General features: G+C 36.3%; 1 protein-coding gene across 1 annotated transcript in view; it reads right to left on the bottom strand.

Moving 5' to 3' along the window:
- LOC146479183 (matrilin-1-like) overlaps positions 1 to 24,409 on the bottom strand; it is an 80,015-nt gene that overhangs the window by 50,021 nt on the left and 5,585 nt on the right. The gene's annotated exons all lie outside the window — the stretch shown is intronic.

Raw genomic sequence — 24,409 nt, 5'->3', positions numbered from 1 at the left:
ATTACTCAAAGCGGCTTCCCAAACAAGGGGCCTCCCGATGTGTTAAAAGTGCTCACCCAGCCAAGTCATTTGCAAAGAAAAGAAGAGCGACGTTCTTGCCTCGCGCCGGCTCCGCTACTGTTTTCAAACAATACCCTGGAACAATGTAAAATCTGCTTGTCTTAAAATTCAAGCACTTGCAATTGATCTTAATTTGTTGAGACAAAATGTCCAAAGGTCTTTAGTAAAATGCATGCAATCATAGTTAAATTTGTAATTTTTACAAGAGATTGTATCCGATTTCGTGTGCTTTGATTTATTTATAAGAAAATTCCATACAAGTAAAACTTTATTTACCATGTTGACTGGAACACTAGCCTATAAGCTGTTTTGTTCAAACAGGCAAATATTAGACGCTCCAGGGATAATTGCGGTGGGGGTAGTGACAATGATTTATAGCTGAATTCACGTGAAAATTGTCTGATACCAATGCAACTTTTTTATTGTAAGAAAATAGCTTTATGAGTTTTGATGATTGCATTACTTGAGACATCTTACTAGAGACATGTCACAAAATGAACTAATAGCTCAATCCTTCACAAATTTAAAATAATGTTTAAATTATATAACTTAAGCGTAATCTCTGTAGTAGGAACAAAGAAATGCCTTGAGAAGGCCATTAAAGAGTTAAAGATCAGAGTGGTAAGAACATTGAAACGAAACTATACGGGACAGAGGCGCTGTGTAATCAATCTCGCTTGGGAAGGAACGAAATTGTGAGGTTTGAGCGGTTAAGGAAGACAACAATAGCTTCTAACGCTGAAATGAAAACAAGCTAAACGGTACTAAGCATAGATGTTGAAATTTTTATTTCTTTGAAGCCGCATTGAGACAATTGACCTTAGTACATGCGTTTCTGTGAAAGGATTTAAGGGATAAATCCAAACTGTTACAGCGTTGCTTTCTTATAATTTATGTTTCCCGATAAATTATTTTCATGGCAAATTTACATAATGGTGACATTACTGTATTGATATCTTTCTCCTAAGCTTTCCCAGAATAGACTTCAACTCTTCCCAAAAAGTTTGTGGAATGGCTCGCTTATTGTTTTACTGCGTAGGAATGTACCGTCGGTATTGTTCATTGAGAAAACGCACATGCCCGGAGCGTCCCCTAATGAGGAAGTGGTAGTAGAGGGCAGATTGAACTTGATATCTAACAATGGCAACAAGTTATTCTCTTTTCAAAAAAGCGGAAGTTTATTGCGGGATATTCTACATCATTGAAATTCTGATTTTAGCGGTTGAAGCACAAAACTCTTTTACTGAGACTGGCTAGAGACTGACAATTTCGAAAGATTGCGAAACTGATCGAAACGAAACGAGAGCAGAACAACAGAAACCAGGAAAATGCTAAAGAAATACGATGAAAAAGGGAGCCCGCCGCGAAATAGCAACTCACGCTAAAACAAATTAGCTTCATCATCTTAAATTTTGAGAGGAAGTCGTTGTAGCACACTCTTTGGCATTACTAGCCTGAAAATGAACTTGAGCTGTTAAGTATTTCAATAAAGCTATCTTCAATCGTAAACTATCTTTTTGAACCAAAGAGCAGTAAAAATAATCCAAACACAAACGCGGAAGTCGTGAAGTCATTTCTCAGTCCACACTACCGCTTGCGATGTAGAGAAAACAAAATAGATTAAACAAACTTCCTTTGTTTTCCTGTGCTTGTGTGCTTGATAGGTGTCAGATGGCTATTATGAACACGGCTTGTGAACCAATTAACCCAAACACGAGAAGCGAACTCTGATTTCAAAAGCAATACTTTAAATTGCAAATTCGCACTGACTAAAAACCTTACTATAGTTTTTATAAATGTACAAGCTCCACTCGAGTCCATAACAGTAAACAATACATTGCTGAAGTAATGAAACATCTTGTGAAAAGGCCGCGTAGAGAATAAATCGAGATACTCGATGTTAAATGCTAAATTAATTTTAATTACCACTTTTCAAATTTGTCTTGAGGGAGAACAAATACGAAGAGTTTCTTCTGATATCTCACAGAAATCAGGCTGAGAACCCAACGGTTCATTTTGAAGGATCTCTCTTCGGAATGCCTTCAACGCTTCATAAATTCGGATGCACTCTTTCCAATAAGAAAGAAAAGTTCGTGGAATGGATCGTATATTGTTTTGCTCTGTAAGAATGTCATTTATTGTTCATTGAGAAAACACACATGCCTGAGGCATCCTCTAATGAGGAAGTGGTAGTAGCCGGGGCAGATTGAACTTGATTTCTAGAGTTGGCAAGAAATTATTTTCTTTTGGAAAATAAGGAACTTTAAACATAATTTTCGGGTTGTGTTGCACTGATATTCAGGGAAATTGTGCATCAGTGGAATTCTGAGTTTAGCGGTTGAAGCACAAAACTCTGTAATTGAATTCGGCCAGGCCGACAATTTTGAAAGATTGCGAAACTGGTTTAGACGAAACGAGAGGAGAGCAAAAGAAAGTAGGAAGTGCTAAAGAAATACGATAAGAAAGAGAGCCCGCTGCGAAATAGCAGCTTAAGCTAAAACAAAATAGCTTCAATCTTAAATTTTGAGAGGAAGCCGTTGTAATACAGAATAGCAAAGCTATGGCTGTAAAAGACTTAAATAAATTAGAACTGTTAAGTAATTCATTAAAGCTAACTGCCACCGTAAAAAATTGAATCAAAGAGCAGTAAAAATAATCCAAACACAAACGCAGGAGTTGTGAAGTCATTCCTCAGTCCACACTACCGCTTGCGATGTAAAGAAAACAAAAGAGATTAAACAAACTTTCTTAGTTTTCCTGTGTTTATGTGCTTAATGGGTGTACATGGCTATTAACCGACCACGGTTAACAATTAATCCAAACACCAGGAGCGAACTGTGATTTTAAAAGTAATTTTTAAAATTGCAAATTCGTACTGAGAAAAAATGTACAAGCACCATTCAACAGGCCATAACAGTAAACAGTCCATTGCTGAAGTACTGAAACATCTTGTGAAAAGTCCGCGTAGAGAATAAATCGAGATACTAGATGTTAAATGCAAAATTAATTTTAATTATCAATTTTCAAATTGTTCTTGAGCGAGCACGAATACGAAGAGTTTCCTCTGATATCTCACAGAAATCAGGCTGAGAACCCAACGGTTCATTTTGAAGGACATCTCTTCGGAATGCCTTAAACGCTTCATAAATTCGGATGCACTCTTTCCAATGACAAAGAAAAGTTCGTGTAATGGATTGTACATTGTGCTCTGTAAGAATGTAATTTATTGGTCATTGAGAAAACACACATGCCTGAGGCATCCTCTAATGAGGAAGTGGTAGTAGCCGGGGCAGATTGAACTTGATTTCTAGAGTTGGCAAGAACATAAGTTTCTGGTTGTGTTGCACTGATATTCAGGGATATTGTACATCATTGAAATTCTGATTTTAACCGTTGAAGCACAAAACTCTGTTACTGAATTCGGTCAGAAACTATTTTGAAAAATTGCGAAAGTGATCTAAACGAAAAGGGAGAACTGTACAACAGACACCAGAATAATGCTAAAGAAATACGATAAGAAAGGGAGCCCGCTGCGAAATAGCAGCTTACGCTAAACAAAATTAGCTTCGTCATCTTAAATTTTGAGAGGTAGTCGTTATAACACAGAATAACTTATCTATGGCTGTAATGGACTTGAAATGAAGTAGAACTGTTAAGAATTTCAATAAAGCTAACTTCAACCGTAAAATATCTTTTAAAACCAGAGAGCAGTAAAAATAATCCAAACACAAACGCGGACGTTGCGAAGTCAGTCCTCAGTCCACACTACAGCTTGCGATGTAAAGAAGACAAAAGAGATTAAACAAACTTCCTTGGTTTTCCTGTGCTTATGTTCTTGATGGGTGTACATGGCTATTACGAATACGGCTTGTGAACCAATTAATCCAAACACGAGAAGCGAACTCTGATTTCAAAAGCAATATTTTTAAACGCAAATTCGTACTGGGTAAAAACCTAGTTATTATAAAATGTGCAAGCTCCACTCGAGGCCATAACAGTAAACAGTCCATTGCTGAGGTAATGAAACATCCTGTGAATAGGCCGCGTACATAACGAATCCAGATACTTGATGTTAAATGCTAAATCAATTTTAATTATCAATTGTGAAATTTGTCTTGAGGGAGCACAAATACAAAAAGTTTCTTCTGATGTCTCACAGAAATCAGGCTGAGAACCCAACGGTTCATTTTGAAGGATATCTTTTCGGAATGCCTTAAACGCTTCAAAAATTCGGATGCACTCTTTTCAATGACAAAGAAAAGTTCGTGTAATGGATCGTATATTATTTTACTCCTAAGAATGTAATTTATTGGTCATTTAGAAAACACACATGCCCGAGGCCTTCTCTAATGAGAAATTGTAGTAGAGAGCAGATTGAACTTAATTTCTAGCAATGGCATCAAATTATTTTCTTTTGGAAAATAAGAAACATTAAACATAATTTTCTGGTTGTGTTTCATTGATATTCAGTGATATTGAACACCATTGAAATTCTGATTTTTGCGGTTGAAGAAGAAAACTCTTTTACTGAATTCGGCCAGAGACAATTTCGAAAGATTGCGAAACTGATCTTAAAGAGAGGACAGCAGAACAACAGAAAGCAGGAAAATTCTGAAGAAATTAGATAACAAAGGGAACCTGCTGCGAAATAGCAGCTTACGCTAAAACAAATTAGCTTCATCTCTTCATAATTTTTGAAAGGGAGTCGTTGTAACACGCTCTGTGGCATTACTAGTCTTAAAATGAATTAGAGCTGTTAAGAATTTCAATAAAGCTAACTTCAAACGTAAAAGCTGATCGTCTTTTTGAACCAAAGAGCAGTAAAAATAATTCAAACACAAACGCGGAAGTTGTGAAGTGATTCCTCAGTCCACAATACAGCTTGCGATGCCTATGTACATGTTATTACTCGGAGAGTACCAACGTTTCTTAAATCTTTCCTATGTTGTCTTCTGAATTTCCTCAATTTTCCGGAATCGGTAGCAGTGAGCCACACACTCTCACATTGATGGCTTGTGATATTATTAGCCAAGATTAATATCCTAATATATATATAGGCATTTAACTCGCCGTTGTACATCGGCGAGATTTTAGTGTCCTTTATATACAGAGGCATTTACCTCGCCGTTGTACAACGGCGAGATTTTAGTGTCCTTTATATACATAATCATTTAATTCGCCGTTGTACAACGGCGAGATTTTAGTGTCCTTTATCGGTACATAAGCATTTAACTCGCCGTTGTACAACGGCGAGATTTTAGTGTCCTTTATATACATAGGCATTCACTTCGCCGTTGTACAACAGCGAGATTTTGATCGGTAATAGTTAAGTTGTTTTTTACATATTGCAAAGTTGGCGAATTTTTACTCGTTCTGTATATTGAAACAATCGCATAATATGTGTTTGTCTGATCACCGAAATCTAAGCTTTAATCGCGGCAGGCCTAAATTCACGGTTCGCTGTGCTAAAGCATGCTTTGTTAAAAATTTCGCCCTCGGTGATAAGGTAACGATTTAAAAACTTTTCTATATATGTTTTGCGAATTTCGTTAAACTTCCGGAATATGTAGCAGTGATCCAGACACTCTCACATTGATGTACTTGTGATAAGCCAAGATTTATATCATTAAAACTGCGGAACTAAATTTACGGTTCGCCCTACTAAAGCATGTTTTAAAATTTTAGTACTCAGTGATAAGCTTACAATATGTTTACGGCAAGCGTCGGGATGCACATTTCTGGAGAATTTCTTTTTTTTCTCTTAAAAACTAAGGTGAAATATAAATGTTCTAAATCAGCACAAGTACCGTTTCAACATTGTTATGAAACAGAAATTTCCTCTAAATAAGTTTTTTTATTATCACCGTAACAATTGTTACGGTGTCTTCGAAAGCAATGGCCTCTTTAGCGCTTCACGTTTTAAACCATTTTAGTACAGATTTTAGTGTGAAATTATTTGCTAATATTTTAACTAATCGAAACCACTAACTTGTATATTCATTTTATGTGAAGTCGTGCTATGATTTTGTTCTCGGGTGTTTGGGAAGAAAAAAGCGCTGGGTACAGCGCTGGGTTTAATACAGTAATAAATTATTGATGATTAAAAAGAAGCTGCAAAATTAGAATTTGAAAGATGGATGCCAAAACAGTCTGCTATCAACCCGAAAGTGGTCCTGTGTATTGAACCTTTCTTATTTTCTATAGATCTAACCACAATTCCGCCCTTAAGGTAATAAAGCGTCCACTCTTCAAAGAAAAGCCTCTAAAATGGGTTGATTTTAATTCAAGAAATTGTGTAGATAATTGCTCGTGATCAAATCATTTGTTTACAAGCGGGTCACAGGCGAACAAGGACGAAAATATATAAAGAAAGCTACGTTTTTATTGATAACCATGATGGCGCTGATATTTTTCTTCTGAGAATTAAGAGGGATATGTTGCTGATATCCTCAATGTTCATTTTAGACGTCTCTTTAAACTTCCGCTTCAAAGCTATCATACGCCTACTATCGATAAACCAGCTGCGTAAATAATAATTCGGCAACTCTTGATAATATCCTTATAACTACTCTTGAACAATCAACAATTAGTGGTAATATCATTCCTGATCTTAGTGGCCCTTTTCTCACAATTCTGCATGTCAAGTTTTGCAGTAGACAAGAGAAAAACTGCTCGCACTAAGATTCGCGACCATTGCAATTTTTCTTGAAACGATTTCAATAACAACGATCTATCAAAGTTGTTTGGAACACGATCTTCACATGGAAACTCCAAGTATGATGGTGATGAGCTATTCTCTTCTTTTTACAATATAGTTAAAAGGCATGTACGACTGAAGACTGTTTAGCGTAAGTTTTCTCTACATCCAATGAATTACTAATGTACGGCTTGAAAAATAACACGACTCCATGAAATGTTCAAAACTTATTCAAGAACGCGTTAGATATACACTTTTACAGCACAAAACTTAATTAGCCGCTGCTGGTAAACTTTACACAATGCCCTCAAAGCACAGTTTCCACTCTCTAGATTCGGAGCAAGATCATTATTACCATACTAAACCGCCTAAAACAACTAAAGCACATACAACAAGTTAAAAAAAATACACGAGATTCTAAAGAACAAAGATGAATATCTAGATCCATCCTCAATTCTTCAAGAAAAGAAATTATTTTAAATTACAGCTTGTAAACTACACATATATGGACAAAATAAACTTTTTGTATCCTCGCTTATGTTTTTCTGGCAAATTCTTTCATCAGTATGCTATTTAATTTAACTGTTTAATATCACGAATTAAGTTAGTTAACTTTATCAAATTGTATTTGCATCCGTCATCCTTTTTATTAGTGTGTTTCTTCCTTAGTGCTTAGCAGTAAAAATTTTATGTAAAATTTGTAAATTGACAATAAAAGTTTAAATTTTGAAAGTGGGAAGTCTAAATTTAGCGGAGAACAAAATTCTTGAAGTTCAGTTTGATCGATGGGCTATTTCAAAATTTACCAATTTTCCAAGCGCAACCTGGTTGGTCTACAGTATGAAAAATCAACACGTAACTATTATGAATCAAAGTACATTAAACTTCCTAAAAGTAACCAATTCAATTGATACAGAATTTCGGCTTTAGAACACACAATATTTTGAGGCGCAAGATTTTTAGCCAATATGATCGTGTGGGAAGAAAGCTGTACTCGATGGGACTGTCCAACACAGGAAGTTAATGAAGAGTACCCATCCTCCTCCCCCACCCCCCCCCCCCCCCACAAAAAAAAAAAAACAACCCTTCAATAAAACCCACTTTAATAGCGTAGGAGAACAAAGATAATTTCCTGATGCATCTTTTTTTATCAGAACATTTAAAATATGCGTGATGAAACCTTCCTTGTTATCAAATTTGAAATATCAAACTGACAGCCGACTGATCGGGAAGTAATAAAAACGAAATATGCGCATTTTAAGAAACCAAAGACTAGTAACTATATAATTTTAATAAAACATGTCAACAGAACCTTTCTTCTTATGTCAACATTAGTAGCTATTGTCCGAACTCACGCTTTGAACTGTCATCTACTTCAGAAGTTGACAGTTCAAGAATCATTTCTGTATATTTTAAACACGCTCGCTCAAAGCCATTTCAATTTCTGATAATTAAGATTATAAAAAGAATGACAAATAAAGAAGATGAGATCTTTAATATCACTTTGATATCAAGTTTCTCATCGTTGTATACGTTTCGCAAGAGAGCTATTTACTCTAATCACATTAATCATGTGAATTGTTGGTGAATAATGTCGTACAGCGTCTCCAAGAAGGCCAACCACATTATTTGACAATCTTAAATGGCAACAAGTTATTCTCTTTTCGAAAATGCGGAAGTTTCAAAATAATTTTCTGGTTGTTTCATTGCGGGATATTGTACATCATTGAAATTCTGATTTTAGCAGTTGAAGCACAAAACTCTTTTTTACTGAATTCGGCCACACGCTAACAATTTCGAAAGATTGCGAAACCGATGTAAACGCTAAAACGAGAGGAGAACAACAAAAACCAGGAAAATGCTGAAGAAATACGATAAGAAAGAGAGCCCGCTGAGAAATAGCAGCTTACGCTAAAACAAATTAGCTTCATCATCTTAAATTATGAGGGGGAGTCGTTGGCACACTCTATGGCATTAACAGCCTGAAAATGAATTAGAGTTGTTACGTATTTCAACAATGCTAACTTCAACCGTAAAATAAATATTTTGCAACCAAAGAGCAGTGAAAATTAATCCAAACACAAACGCGAAAGTTGTGAAGTCATTCCACAGTTCAGTCACTACAGCTTGCGATGTAAAGAAAACAAAAAAGATTAAAGTTTCTTCCGATATCTCTCAGAAATCAGGCTGAGAACCCAACGGTTCATTTTCAGGGATATCTCGTCGAAATGTCTTAAACGCTTCATAAATTCGATTTACTCTTTCCAATGAGAAAGAAAAGTTCGTGTAATAAATCGTATATTGTTTTGCTCCGTAAGAATGTAATTTATTGGTCATTGAGAAAACACACATTTCTCATTGAGAAAACACACATACCAGAAACCTCCTCTAATGAGGAAGTGGAAGGGGTAGATTGATTTCTTGATTTCTAGAAACGGCAACAAATTATTTTCTTTTGGAAAATGCGAAACTTTAAACATAATTTTTTGGTTGTGTTTCATTGATATTCAGGGAAATTGTACATAATTGAAATTCTGATTTTAGCCGTTGAAGCACAAAGCTCTGTTACTGAATTCGGCCAGAAACTATTTCGAAAGATTGCGAAACTGATCTTAACGAAAAGGGAGGAGAACAAAAGAAACAAGGAAAATGCTAAAGAAATACGATACGAAAGAGAACCCGCTGAGAAATAGCAGCCTACGCTAAAAACAAAATAGCCTCGTTATCTTAAATTTTGAGAGGAAGTTGTTCTAATGCAGAATTACTAATCTATGGTTATCATAGACTTAAAATAAATAAGAGCTATTAAGTACTTCTATAAAGCTAACTTCAACCGTAATATTTATCTTTTTGAATCAAAGAGCAGTAAAAATAATCCAAACACAAACGCGGAAGTCGTGAAGTCATTCCTCAGTCCACGCTACAGCTTGCGATGTAAAGAAAACAAAAAAGATTAAACAAACTTCCTTAGTTTTCCTGCGCTTATGTGCTTGATAGGTGTACAAGGCTATTACGAACACGGCTTGTGAACCAATTAAACCAAACACGAGAAGTGAACTCTGATTTCAAAAGCAATATTTTTAATTGCAAATTTGTACTGAGTAAAAACCTAAGTTTTTATAAAATGTACAAGCTCCACTCGAGGTCATAACAGTAAACAATTCATTGCTGCAGTAATGAAACTTCTTGTGAAAAGGCCGAGTATATAATAAATCGAGATACTTAATGTGACAAGCAAAATTAATTTTAATATCTCTCAGAAATCAGGCTGAGAACCCAACGGAATGCCTTAAACGCTTCATAAATTCGATTTAGTCTTTCCAATGAGAAAGAAAAGTTCGTGTAATGGATCGTATATGGTTTTGCTCCGAAAGAATGTAATTTATTGGTCATTAAGAAAACACACTGCCTGAAGCCTCCTCTAATGAGGAAGTGCTAGTTTAGAGGGAAGATTGAACTTGATATCTAACAATGGCAACAGATTATTTTCTTTGGGAAAATGCGAAACTTTAAACATAATTTTCGGGTTGTGTTTCATTGATATGCAGGGATATAGTACATCATTGAAATTCTGATTTTAGCAGTTGAAGCACAAAACGCTGTTAATGAATTCGGCCAGAGCCGAGAATTTCGAAAGATTGCGAAACTAATGTAAACGAAACGAGAGCAGCACAAACGCAAGAAGCGAACTCGCATTTCAAAAGCAATACATTTTTTTAATTGCAAATACGTACTGCGTAAAAACCTAAGTTTTTATAAAACGTACAAGCTCCACTCAAGAGACCATGACAGTAAACAATACATTGCTGAAGTAATGAAACATCTTGTGAAAAGGCCGCGTATATAATAAATCGAGATGTTTGATGTTAAAAACAAAATTAATATTAATTACCACTTTTCAAATTTGTCTTGAGGGAGCACAAATACGAAGAGTTTCTTCAGATATCTCTCAGAAATCGGGCTGAGAACCCAACGGTTCATTTTGAGGGATTTCTCTTCGGAATGCCTTAAACGATTCATAAATTCGATTTATTCTTTCCAATGAGAAAGAAAAGTTCGTGGAATGGATCGTATATTGTTTTACTTCGGAAGAGTGTAATTTATTGGTCATTGAGAAAGCACATACGCCAGAAGCCTCCTCTCATGAGGAAGTGGTAGTTTAGAGGGTAGATTGAACTTGATTTGTAGAGTTGGCAACAAGTTAATTTTTTTTGGAAAATGCGGAACTTGAAAAATAATTTTCTGGTTGTGCCGTTCATTGATATTCATCATCAGGGGTATTGTAGATTATTGAAATTCTGATTTAAGCGGTTAAAGCACAAAGTTCTAATAATGAATTCGGCCAGTGCCGTCAATTTCGAAAGATTGCGAAACTGATCTAAAGGAAACGAGAGTTTAACAACGGAAAACAGGAAAGTGCTGAAGAAATACGATAAGAATTAAATGGAGCCCGCTACGAAATAGCAGCCTACGCTAAGACAAATTACTCCATCGTCTTAAACTTTGAAAGGAAGTCGTTGTAACACAGAATAACTACTCTATTTCTGTAATAGACTTAAAATGAATTAGCTAGAGCTGTTCAATATTTCAATAAAACTAACTTCAACCGTGAGAAATTATCTTTTGGAATCAAAGAGCAGTAAAAATAATCCAAACACAAACGCGGAAGTTGTGAAGTCATTCCTCAGTCCGTCCACACTACAACGTACGATGCCCATGTATATGTAACCCTAAAGCCCCGTCTACACGAGCAATTTTAATGTGGCAACTGTATGTGGCAATTGTTATTTGCCCGTGTAGATGGCTCGACAAATATTTGTTGTTAATTTGCGTCAGTAATAATTTCGCACAGCGGAGATGACCATGGAAAGGCAAAAAGCAAGACGGCGCTATGCTGGATGCGCAAATGTTAGGGACTGTAGGGACTGGGTTCTACAGATGACGTTGAAAAAATTGTCACATTTTATGTGGTATCTCGTCTACACGGACAACTTTTTTTATGATTTTTTCTGATATCCTCAATGTTCATTTTTGACGTCTCTTCAAACATCCGCTTCAAAGCTATCATCTTACGCCTACTATCGATAAACCAGCCTGGGTAAATAATAATTCGGCCACTCTTGATAATATCCTTATAACTACTCTTGAACAATCAATAATTAGCGGTAATATCATTTCTGATCTTAGTGGCCCTTTTCTCACAATTCTGCACTTCAAGTTTTGCAGTAGACAAGGGAAACGTGCTCGCACTAAGATTCGCGACTATTGCAATTTTTCTTGAAACGGTTTCAGTAACAACGATCTATCAGAGTTGTTTGGAACACGATCTTCACAAACTCCGAGTATGATTGTCAGTGGGCTATTCTCTTCTTTTACAATATAATCAAAAGGCATCTAGCATTGAAGACTGCTTCGCGTTTCTCTATACCGAATCAATTACTAACCTCATGTATGGTGTGAAAAATAACCGACGGCTCCAGCAAATGTTCAAAACTTATTCAAGAACGCGTCAGATATACACTTTTACACCAGAACAGTTAGCCGCTGCTAGTAACCTTTACATAATGCCCTCAAAGCTAGAAATTCAACAATTTGCACAGCTAGATTCGGAGCAAGATTATTAAGACCATAACTGCCTAAAAAAACTAAAGCAGATACAACAAGTTAAAAAGAAAGTACGCGAGTTGCTTATATATTATACAGATTCTAAAGAACGAAGATGAATATCTAGATCGATCCTCAATTCTTTCAAAAAAAAAAAAAGAAAGAAAGAAAAGAAATTACTTTAAATTACAGCTTGTAAACTACACATATATAGACATAATGAACTTTTTGTAACCTCGCTTATGTTTTTCTGGCCTTTTCCTTCACTGATCAGTATGCTATTTAATTTAACTGTTTAATATCACGCATAAGTAAGTTAACTGTATCAAATTTTATTTCATCAAGCCTGTCTTTCTTTTTATTAGTGTTTCTTCCTTCGCTCGAAAATAACAGTTTCATGGAAAATTTGTAAAATTAGCAATAAAAGTTGAAAGTGGGCAGTCTGAATTTAGCGGCTGACAAAATTCTATAGGTTCAGTTTGATGCGTGTGAGCGCCATTTCGAAATTTACAAGTTTTCCTAGCGTAAGCTGGTTGGTCTACAGTATGAAAAATCAACGCGTAACCATAATGAAAGTAACCGTCAGACTTCTCTGTAAATTAAACTTCCTAAAAATAACTAATTTAATTGATACAACAGCAACAACAACAACAACAACAAGCTTTATTTGCATGACTATAACAAATACAGCATTGCATAAGCAATTCAAAACTAATTATTGACTCGTTAACTTATTCTTAAATGAACTTAATATTAAATAATAATAATAATAATAATAATAATAATAATAATAATAACAATAATAATAATAATAATAATAATAATAATAATGATAATAATAATAAAATAAACAAATAAAGTGACTGAAGTCTTTGCTTATTTTAAACTATTCATACCGGTAGAAGTAATAATTCCGGAGAGAATTTTATCTCTCAATTCGAAGTACGAGGAAACAAATGAAGTTAATTTAGTGTTTATAAAATAGTCAGTTGAGTTCATTATATGCGAAAGTAAAGTTTCTTTTGCTTATAGTCATGGAAATGGGAGGCTAGGTTCTATTTTAATAAAGAGCATATCTCTTAAAGAAGAATAGCTCGGCAGGGCAATCTAATAAAAAGTGAATTTCATCTTCAATGGTTTTACAGTTGCAAACATTACACACCTTTTCATTACGGGGTATGTTGTCGTATCTTCCTGTTTCAATCAAAAGCATGTGGCTGCTTATTCTTAGTTTCACAAATGCTTTCCTAGAAGCGTTTTTCCTTGTCAGATCTAGGTAAGCAGAGGGGCCATAAGTTTTTTTGATTGTGTAATAAGAGTTTTTGTGAGTGATGAAGGGTTTGTGCCAATAAGAGCTATATTTCTTTTTCATAAGATCTATATATTGTTTGATGTTATTTTCATTCAATGTGTAATAATTAAAGTTGAAGAAATTATAGTATTCACTCATCTTCATGAGACTGGAGTAAAAACTAGTTTGACCGTTAAAATGGAGGTCAGCAGATATTCTTAGGGATTGTATTACTATAGAATGTTCATCCTTTCTTTGGAGGTACTGTACGTAATTAAGTATTTTTTTTTATTTATGTCAATGATCAGAGGAAATCTGACAAGTTCAGCTCTATACATGCAACATTGGATGACTTATTATGTACTTCTAAATAGCGTTTACAGAAATGTAAATGTGTTTTTTCGATTCCGGAGCCTTCCCACGACTTAAAATCTGATTTAACGAAGGCACCTCACACGTCACTATTGTACGTTAGAATTGGCTGAATCATTGTGTCAAACATTTTACATGTAACGGAAGGTTTCAGTGTACTAAAATCAGTGTGTCGTCTTAGACTAAAGAAAGCATGAAGAGGTTTTTGTCGAAGGTGTTCAAGCGAAAGTGTGAAATCTCAGGAAGAAGAAATGCTACTTCCTAAGTAAGTGTAGTCTTGTATTATAGTATTAATTCATTGCCTATGTGAAAGGTATAATCACATTTTTTTGTGCATTTTTGAAAAATCATTATCTTGGTTTTCTTATAGGGTTTATTTTTAGTATCCATGAGTTGCAAAATGATGATAAACTGTTGAGGCAATTTTGTAATCCCAATTTTGATCGTGACAGTATAATTAAGTGATCGGCATAAAATATTGAAGTGAGTTTGGTGCCATTTGGTAGTACAAACGGGTCAGACAAAATATTGTTGAACGAAAAGGCTACATCACTAACATATAGATTAAAGAGCAGAGGACTTAAAATGCAGCCTTGGCGCACACCTCTACTGTATTGAAAAGATCGCGTTTGACTATTTCCAATTCTAACAGTGACACGTAGAATTCGAGTATAAACTGTTGATAATGTTATGAAAGATTCCTCCGACATTGATTTGTAACAACTTGTACAGAAGTCTATCGTGCCAATTTGAGATTCATGAAGAATGTTATGCGACTGAACGTGTTAGAGGTGTCTTACAGAATTTCGGCTTTAGAACACACAATATTATGAGCCGATCTGATCGTGTGAGAAGAAGGCTGTAGTCGATGGGACTGTCCAACACAGCAAGTTAATGAAAAGTAAAACACACACAAAAAAGAAGAAACCGTAAAATAAAACCCACTTAGCGTAGAAGGCGAAAAAAGATAATATTCCTGATGCATCTTTTTTACCAGAACATTTAAAATATGTGTGAAGAAAGCTTCCTTGTGATCAAATTTAAAATATCAAACTGACACCTAACTGATCGGGAAGTAATGACAACGAAATATGCGCATTTTAAGAAACCAAAGACTAGTAACTATATAATTTTAACAAAACATATCAACAGAACCTTTCTTCTTATGTAAACATTAGTAGCTATTGTCCGAACTCACGCTTTGAACTGTCAGCCGTACTTCAGGAACTGATAGTTCACGCTCTCTCAAAGGCATTTCAATTTCTGATATTTAAGATTATAACAAAGAAAGAAATTAAAAGAAATAAAACGAAAGGAGTTAAGGTTACTGTTAAGGAATAGAGGTACCCTCCGGGAAATCCTTCGTACGCACGTTATTTTCAATAGAACCACGGACAACTATATAATTTTAAAGCTAATAAAATGTAGAATCCGAAAATAAAACTGTTTTCATTTTTATTGTTTCTATAAGCGTGCGCGAGCCTTCAAACACAAACCTGGTGATTTTCACTTGACTGAATTACGAGCCTTCGCATTAACGCGAACATCCAAACAAACTGGACTTTATCAATCACGATATAATAAACTACAAAAGAGTGTGAGGCTTTTTCGATATTCTTATTGGTTCCCGAGAAAAACAATTGTAAAGTTGGCCAATAGAAAATTTACATATGCGTGTCACGCGCTAGGCCGTCACATTAAAAATATTTTGAATTTCGCAAAAGCCTCATACCCTTTTGTAGCTAAATGTCCGACCAACATACTGGCCAAATTTCACAAAAATCCATCATTTCTACATACCCTATTAATTTATTTAAAGGAAGGTAATTCACTGGAAAACAAACTTTGATTTTTGGGCCTCGAAAGATTCGCACAGTTTTCACAACTCGTTAAAGCGGATGTCAACACAATCATCGTGAATCACGCCGCGGACCAATCAAAAATGGAGTGGGGCCCCCAAAGGAGTCTCGTGACAAAGCCGATCTTGGCGTTTTGCGGGAAAGGTCACGTTGTTTATCTTTGGATCCAAGACGAAATGGGAAAAGCGAAGAATCCCTCGCGAAACCCGGCAAAGCAAAGGCGGCGAAACAACAAGAAGATGGTTCAGCCGTCTGAAGAAAGTGTTGTCGATCATAAACAAGCTTTGATTGGTGCAATGAATACCCTTTGGTAAGGTTTTCAAAATGTCATCGCGCTGCCGGACGCGTAATTGGGATTTCCGCATGATGTCGCCTTTAGCCATTTTTTAAGTTTAAGTTTAAGTTTAATAATGCTTTGTCATGCTAGTATACGTACAATAAAAATGAAATTACAAAAAATATAAAAAGTGCATGACCGGAGAATAATTGGGGGACACTACAATAGAGTTCAGGTAAGAAATTTTTATCGAAAACTCCTTCTTAATCAGTGCCTCCAAATACGATAATTTTCCCCATACAAAACCTTACTATCGTTATTACAAAATGGTCATCTTGATGCTCAAATTACGTGACGCTGGTGTTTACATTTACAAAGGTCAACATGTTACCGGCCGCGGCAGAGAGTTCTCGATTCACACGCTACGAGGGAAAAATAAAACAACCAAAATGGCGGACAAAGCGAACCTCGTGCGTTTTATTTTTCCCAAGATACTTAGCGACTTACAATTTGTTTTAGGGAGGAGGGGTGGTGCTGATGTCTTCTCATTCCTAACAAACACAAATCGTAGAGCATGGGCTACCTGTGGTAACATCGATAAATTCAGGGTGAGATGATATCTTCAATATCACTTCGATTTCAAGTTAAGAAATAGTAAACGTTCAGCGGACAATTATCAAATTATGGATGCACGCGGGAGGTTGCTAAGCTGGTGAAAGAAGCAACTCTATCTTCTTGAGTGTTTTGGGAACTCCTAAGTGTATCCACAACTCGAAATTGCACAGCTGTGGCTTTTACCATTTCTTGATTAACATAGTGGCGTCATTCAGGAGTCTAGTCGACTTTAGTACACTGGACAAAACTGTTCTGGATTGACGATTTACTAAAAGGCGATTTTTAAAGTTGATGCTTTTTTGAAAACGGGGATTTAAATAATCTCTCTTTCAGGCAAAAGAGGAAGAAAAATCGCATTATAACTCAAAAATGTTTCGAAAAGCCATTTTTACCTCAGTTACGAACAACAGTGCTCGAAGGTGGTATTGAGTCGAGCTCAATTCTTACAGAGGCTGGAATCAGAGACAAGATGAAAGGACATGATTTGAGGATAGCGGAAATGTTACTCCATTGAAAAGATCTACTGGCGGGCCGAGAAAAGTAAAACAAAACTCACTCGAAGAAAAACTTTTGGAGAAACTCGACGGAAACGACCCTTACGCCAGCACTGAGGTTTTAGCGTTTGGATTTTTGAAAAAATCTGGTATTGATTTCAGCTTAAGAAGTGTTCGTCGACAATTGTTCAGTAGAGCCGAAGAAAGGTTCAGCTACAAAACTCCAAATAAATCTTGCAGCGCGCGACGTCAACTTGGAGTGAGTTGCGCAGATGGGATACCTCGAAGGAATGCACCAAGCAATCGATCAAAACCTGTGTTGTCCACAAGGATTTACTTCGCAGCTGAATGCTCTATTTTTGTTGGTGTCTGTATGGAAGAGTTCCCTACCGTCCGAAGAAGTTCACTCTTCATTCAACGCGATAGGACCAAAAGGTTTTTACAAAGTTTGGCTTTCTGAAAACAACGCCAACGATGCCGAAGTCAAGCACTATGTTGTCAACGATATCCCCTTTCCAGTACATATATATATTTTTTTTAATACTCAACTTTATTTCAATTCTACGTCATGTTAACATTCCTTTCATTTAAGTATTTTTTTTTACATTTATATTTGATGAGTGATAACACATATGTATATATGCAAAGTAAAACAAACATACAAACAGTATTATATATACAGCCAAGGAAAATTAAAAGATTACAATTTACATGCACTGTCAAAACACTGATCAACTACCTATAACACTGATTAACTTTTTCCATTTTTTTAAATGATAAGTTAATTTATCTCTTTTCCTGGCAATATGGAGTTGGCAATGAACCCTTTTAAGGAAGGCTTGGCGTTTTGGCATTTTTCCGAGAATAAATATAGTATTTACCCAACAAGAGAATATGATTGATTAAAGTAAAATCGTCCTGAATGTCGAATTTCCCAAAAATTAGATCAACTTCCTTTAATTCGCCAACGTAGATATCCTTATCTCGGAGCCAGGACAAGACATGTTTCCAAAATTTACAGGACTCCTTACAGGAAAAGAGTAGGTGCTCGATGGATTCGTCCTCTTTTTGGCAGAAAGTACATAGCGGTGATTGCGTAATGCCAAACCGAAAGAGCTTTTCATTTGTAAAAACAATTCGATTTAGAACTTTGTACTGAAATTCTCTTAATTTAGAGTCCATGGACGAGCAGAAGGATAGAGAATAGACCTTCTCCCAATCGACAGCAGAGTGTGGGTATTTATCAGACAATTTCTTTTGAGCAGTAGGCATCGCCTGGAACTGGCGGTAAATTTGTTTAGAGGAGACATCAAAAATTTTTAAAGAACCTCCATCAACAGTGATGGTGGGAACATCTGGAACTGGAAAAACTATTGGTAGAAATGAAGCTTCTTTTATTATCGTGCGCCAATGAACTGGGATGGAGTTAATGATACTCATCACAAAAAAACGTTGTTCAGGATTGAGCAGTAGATTCGTAAAGCTAAATGCTGTACCGTTACCCGAGATTAAATCCCCTAATTTTAAGAGGCCAATGGTAAAAAGATCCCTTCTAAAAAACGATTTTTTGTCAACACAAAGAGACTTATTATTACATACAATTTGATTCGCAACCTCTTGAAACGAAAGTGGTGTATTGTTGTTCATATCAGACCAGGAATCAAAGCACTTTTCATAGAAGGGCGGCAATGTTACTCTTAACTTGGTAGTATCGAAGTTGCAATGAAGTACAAATTTTACCACCCACAGATAACAGACGTTCATCGAGGAAGAACTTCCAAGGACTAGGATAATCTTCCAAATATTTCTTTCAACAGGAAACACGTTTTGTACAAATCATTGAGTCAATATCATGATCGAGCATGTTTAAGCCACCACTCTCAATGGTGGAGGTGAGAACAATTCTTTTAACTTTATCTTTGCCATTCCAGATGAAATTGAAGAAAATGGAATTCGCATTTTTTATAAGTTCTTTAGAAATAGGTATGGCTGATGCCCTGAACATAAATTTGGGAATCGCGAAGGTTTTAACTATCTGTATCCTCCCTAACAGTGACAAACCTCTCCATTTCCATAGATTTAAAGATTTCTTTATCGACTTTAAAGTTTCCCTAAAATTTAAGTCATCCCTTTCTTTATCGTTACCACCGAAATAGATTCCTAGAATTTTTATAACATTGCGAAGGTTGTGCATGTTAGATAAATCTACCCATATAGAACTGTCACCAAAGGCTAAGGCTTCTGTCTTCTCATGATTTACTTTCAAACCCGAGCACTCTCCAAAGTCGTCGAGGAGGCGAAATAGGCTGGTATAAGACCTTTTGTCTTTCAGAAAACATGTCATATCGTCAGCGAATAAGTTGAGCTTTACATTAACCTCACCAATTTTAAAGCCTTGAATGGAATCGTCGTTTCTTATCCTAATCGCCAAGACCTCTAATGTGATTATAAAAAGATAAGGAGAGACAGGGTCACCTTGTCTTACCCCTCTTCCTAATGAGAAAGGCCCTGTTGAAAAACCATTGTTCGTCACACAACTTGAGGCATTTTTATACAGCACGCGTATCCAATGGATAAAACTAGGTCCGAAATTAAATTCGTGTAATATTCTTATTAAATAATTGAAATTAAGAGTGTCAAAAGCTTTCTCAAAGTCAACAGCTACTAAAATTCCAGACAAGCCTTTCTGTTTAGTATGCTCTATTACATCTTCTATCGTTCTGATCGCATCGAAAATCGTTCTTCCTTTGACAAACGCATTCTGATTGTAGTGAATAATTTCAGGAAGAGTCTTTTCCAAACGTTTTGCTAGAGCTTTTGACGCTATTTTCGCATCCACATTTATAAGAGATATTGGACGCCAGTTCTTTATCAATCTTTTATCCTTCCCTTTCTTTTCAGTTAAGGTTATAATAGCCTGTTTCTGTGAATTAGAAAGTTCTCCATACTCAAATGCATAATTTAAACTATCGACTAGCAATGCTCCAATAAGAGGCCAAAAGGCAATATAGAACTCTACAGTTAAACCGTCATTTCCTGGAGATTTATTCTTTTGGAAAGACTTTAACACATTATAGCACTCTCCATATCCTAGTTTTCCTTGGCAAATATTTCTCAGATTTTCAGGTAATTCTGGAATTTGATTTGATTTGCTAATAAATGTAGATATGGTATCCGAGTTTGCACAACTATTTCCATCATAAAGACTCGAGTAATAAGACTCTAATTCATTCATAATTTTTTGGGGGTCGTGTGTCAATGATCCCTCACTTGTAAAAACTTTTCTTACGCTGGTTTTCTTTTTATTAGAATTTTCAAGATTGAGAAAGTATTTATTGTTCCTCTCACCCATTTCGTACCAAGTCGCACGAGAGCGTATGATAGCTCCCTGTGTAATAAAGTCGTACAAGTTCTCATATTCTGCTTCAAGAGATTCCAGTTCCTGCAAATTTTGTGAGGAGGGGTCCTTGTCACATCTATGAGAGCATTCTTTTATACATTCCTCAACCTCTTGCAATTTTGCTTTTCTTTCGCGAGCTTTACTTTTACTATACTCAATAGAACACTGACGTATTCTATATTTAACTAAATCCCACAGAACTCGTTTATCCAAAACCTCTTTAAATTCCTCTAACTAAACATTATAATTTGCGCTAATTAGTTGACAGTAATCTGAATCATTCACTAAATTGGAGTTAAATTTCCAGAAGGAAGGTCCTCGCAGACTCTCATCCAAACTATTCATACCAAGTGTTATTGCGGAATGATCTCATTTTATAACCGTTATAATATCGACGGTATCAATGTCCACTTGCAGACAATCACTGACCAGCCAGTAATCTAGACGTCTTTGGATAATTGGTGTTTTTTGGCGCCATGTAAACTTTGTATCTGTAGGATTGCGAATGCGCCAAATATCTATTAAGTCGTGTTCTACACACATTTCTTCGACAAATTTAGCAGACTCTTTCCTCTTCTTGTTCCCTCACCGCCCGTCTAAAACCTCGTCAAGAATTACATTAAAATCGCCTCCAACAATGAGAGATGAATCACACTCTGCTGTCAAAGACTTAATTTCTTCTGAAATATTTTGAAAATATTGAATTTGCTCGCTGCACTTATTTGGAGCGTAAATATTCAGAAGACAATAACACGAATCCTGTATAATTGCGTCCAACATAATGAAACGGCCTTCAGGGTCTGTCTTAATTGTTTGCAAATTAAAATCCAAATTGTTCTTTACAAGCACCAAAACTCCTTTGCTATGGCATGTTCCATGAGAAAAAAACAAATCACCCCTCTACTGTTTCTTCCAAATATTTTCCACGTCACGAGTACTATAAGTTTCCTGCAAGAAAGAAATATCCGCGCCAGATTTACTGAGCCAATTGAATATGGCTTTCCGCTTTTCAAAGGTACGAATCCCTCGAACATTTAAGGACAATAATTTAAAATTAACATTGCTAGGCCCCATGTGACTGAGAGAAAAAGACAATAGTACAATGGAAAAAGCTGAACAAAAAAATACAGTTTTGTTTAAAAAATACTAATGAAGTAACAATGACAACTAAGAATTGAGGATGTAAATCAGATTTTGACACGTCCAAATAGCCATCAGCGAAAACAAGAGAAAAAAACACAAACAGAAACAACATACGTAAAGAATTGCACAAGGAAACAAAATTTAAATTTACTTTAAATTTAAGAGGGCAACAAGGAAAAATATCCCGAGTGCTGCCCTTGAGAGTGGAACTTGTATCGAATAAGAGAGCCTGACCAGTCTTGGCCGCTCAATCAGTGGGGGGGGGACAGGGGGGTCAGAACCTCCCGCCTCCCGTACCTTTGCCTCCCGCCTCCCGCCCTTTTTCGCGTTTCTCCCGTCCCCGAGTAAATTAGTAGGCTTCAAAATCCGTATTAGTCACAAAGCTGTACCAGGACGTACCATTCGTACGCCTTTCATTATTCATTTTTTACTATATATATTTTGAATAACGTTATTGATAGGTTTTGTACTCTGAGTTAATGAAGTTTTGACTAACATAAAGACTTTTGTTCTTGAGCCATCGTAGCTTGATCAGAAATAAAATACAAGCAGCGATGATAGACATAATAAACTTGCGCATTTTATGTAACTTGACGTTTCATATGCTACGTCAAGCTAAAATTCGCAAGTTTATTATGTTTATCGCCGCTGTTTGTATTTAGTTTTTGACTAACATGTTCGTCTTGTTTGACGGTTTAACTATTCACTCAGTGACAACAGTCTTGTCCATCGTGCAGTGTAATAGTTGTTGCTTTTTTAAAATTATTCAGTTGTTGGGATAATGTAATTCAAACAGGGAAGTAGGACATGGCGAGCTGGCAGCCAAACGCCCCAGTTTAGAGTTCGGTACATCTCTCTAATTCTCGGGGCCTTATTGCGGATCCATCGCGTTTACTTGATACACTAATTATAATCTTGATATCTTTCTCGATATCCCAACTCCCTAACACTGCGTGAAAAAATTGCTTTTAGTTCGGGAAAAGGTAAAATGAAACTTTAGGACCTATTTTCAATCCAAGGTTTAAATCTCTGGGTTACTGGTGGTGAATTCTAAGCTCGTTGCTACTGCTCTGAGGAAAGAATTACTGCATTAAATGCAAAAAGCGCCCGAAATTAGGCCGGACAAACTGTTCATCAAAAAGAAGTCTTCAATGTGCCGATGAGGCTGCACTGATCTCCTCCTACTCCTAATCCTACTCTTCTTTTCTATAAAGTCGTTCCTGATTGCTTCCCATGCTGTTTGGCTGCCTATTGTAATAGAAGTCGATTTTGCCTTGTCCAAAACGAAAAACGGTGTCGTGAAACGAACCACTCCGCACTCTCCACGTGCTCATTGAAACAGCATTCTGGCGTAAATTCCCATACACCATGCAGCAAAATCTTTAGTACGGTCCGACTGACGGTCATTGGGAGAGGTCGTCCATGCCCCAGATTTCTCACTACCGCACTGAAAAATACTAAGAACTACTAACAACCATTGACAACGAATATGTGACAAGCTTGAAGAGAACAAAGTAATCAGCTTTTAAATAAATCACTAACTCCTGACCAGCGCAAGCCATAATGACACAGCACATGGCTTCTTGTGATTTTCCTACATCATTGGTGTTTTGAGTGAGAATGCATGTTTAAGCGAACGGGTAGCACTAATCTGCGGAACTGCAGACTGCGGAACCGCGGAACCTGCGGAACCCGCGGAACCTGCGGAACCTAGAGAAATAACTAGTTTTTTTTCTTTTGCAACTTACATACCAGGTATAAAGTTACAGCTGATTCCATTGCTGTGTATAAACCCGAATTTTATTTATTTTTTAACATGATTCGACCAAGAGAAAATGAGATTTTCTCCTGATTTGACGGTCATGATTCGACCGAGAGGTTACCAAGCTCATCGATGAACTCGCAAAATCACGAAGGTTTTGCACGAAGACTTGAGGTGGCGGGTGATTTATCACCAATATTTGTACGGGAGCTCGATAAATAAAACAGCCAAATGAATGTTCTTTTTACGAGTACCGCATTTGTTTCAAAAATCCATAGATTGTATCCGCAACGTGGCGAGGTGAACCGAAAGAGAAGAAAAGGACGGCAATAACACTTGCGTGGTATATCAGCCATAAAAGGACAGTATGTTGCCCTCAAGAATTCATTTCTCTGTTTGGCAATCACCCTCAGCTGAAGTTCAGAAAAGCAAAACAATAAGCTTGGGACGTTTGGCAACCAGCCATTTCATACACCAGCATATACTAGAAAAATGGACACGACATTGAATCTCTGATACTAAATTTACAAGACGCGTACTTGCTCGCCTTGCTCACCTCTTTTGAGACTTTTAAAAACTTGCGCGGCACTCACACATGTGTACACATGCCACGTTTAACATTTCATAAGCTATGACGTAACACAATGAAAGGGTTTACAATTTCACCGGAAGTAACCCTGTTTATCGCCTGAGCACGAATTTTCGTGTGCCCTCGGATATAAAATATTGTGTAAAGCCTCGGAGGACGCTAAATGGAAGACAAATAACATTGCACAACATTGTTCAGTTCTTTTTTTGATATTATTCTAACGCATTAATAAGCAAAGAAATTCAC

The sequence above is a fragment of the Pavona decussata genome, unplaced genomic scaffold (assembly GCF_977016875.1).
Source record: "Pavona decussata unplaced genomic scaffold, jaPavDecu1.1 SCAFFOLD_61, whole genome shotgun sequence".
NCBI lineage: Eukaryota > Metazoa > Cnidaria > Anthozoa > Scleractinia > Agariciidae > Pavona > Pavona decussata.
Note: the sequence above shows the minus strand (reverse complement) of the source record. Positions and strands in the feature narration are given on the sequence as shown.